Raw genomic sequence first — 1,150 nt, 5'->3', positions numbered from 1 at the left:
GATCTACTAAACTACAGCCTTGTACCTGGAAAACATTTAAATGATGATGGAAAAATGCAGTACTCCAGAGTACCCCTAGGGGGACACGTACCCCCTGCAGTCCTCCAGAGTACCCCTAGGGGGATACGTACCCCCTGCGGTCCTCCAGAGTACCCCTAGGGGGACACGTACCCCCTGCAGTCCTCCAGAGTACCCCTAGGGGGACACGTACCCCCTGCAGTCCTCCAGAGTACCCCTAGGGGGACACGCACTCTGCAGTCGTCCAGAGTACCTCTAGGGGGGACACGTACTCTGCACTCGTCAGCGTACCCCCTGCAGTCCTCCAGAGTACCCCTAGGGGGACACGTACTCCCCTGCAGTCGCTCCAGAGTACCTCTAGGGGACACGTACCCCCTGCAGTCCTCCAGAGTACCCCTAGGGGGACACGTACCCCCTGCAGTCCTCCAGAGTACCTCTAGGGGGGACACGTACTCCTGCAGTCCTCCAGAGTACCCCTAGGGGGACACGTACCCTGCAGTCCTCCAAAGTACCCCTAGGGGGGACACGTACTCCCCTGCAGTCCTCCAGAGTACCCTCTAGGGGGACACGTACCCCCTGCAGTCCTCCAGAGTACCCCTAGGGGGACACGTACCCCCTGCAGTCCTCCAGAGTACCCCTAGGGGGACACGTACTCCCTGCGGTCCTCCAGAGTACCCCTAGGGGGACACGTACCCCCTGTGGTCCTCCAGAGTACCTCTAGGGGGACACGTACCCCCTGCAGTCCTCCAGAGTACCTCTAGGGGGACACGTACCCCCTGCAGTCCTCCAGAGTACCTCTAGGGGGACACGTACCCCCTGCAGTCCTCCAGAGTATCTCTAGGGGGACACGTACTCCCCTGCAGTCCTCCAGAGTACCCTCTAGGGGGACACGTACTCTGCAGTCCTCCAGAGTACCCCTAGGGGGACACGCACCCCTGCAGTCCTCCAGAGTACTTCTAGGGGGACACGTACTCCCTGCAGTCCTCCAGAGTACCCCTAGGGGTACCCCCTGCAGTCCTCCAGAGTACCCCTAGGGGTACCCCCTGCAGTCCTCTAAAGTACCCCTAGGGGGACACGTACCCCCTGCAGTCCTCCAAAGTACCCCTAGGGGGACACGTCCCCTATTTATAAA

Source organism: Sander vitreus, chromosome 15 (assembly GCF_031162955.1).
Source record: "Sander vitreus isolate 19-12246 chromosome 15, sanVit1, whole genome shotgun sequence".
NCBI classification, from domain to species: domain Eukaryota; kingdom Metazoa; phylum Chordata; class Actinopteri; order Perciformes; family Percidae; genus Sander; species Sander vitreus.
This window is presented reverse-complemented; position numbering follows the sequence as displayed.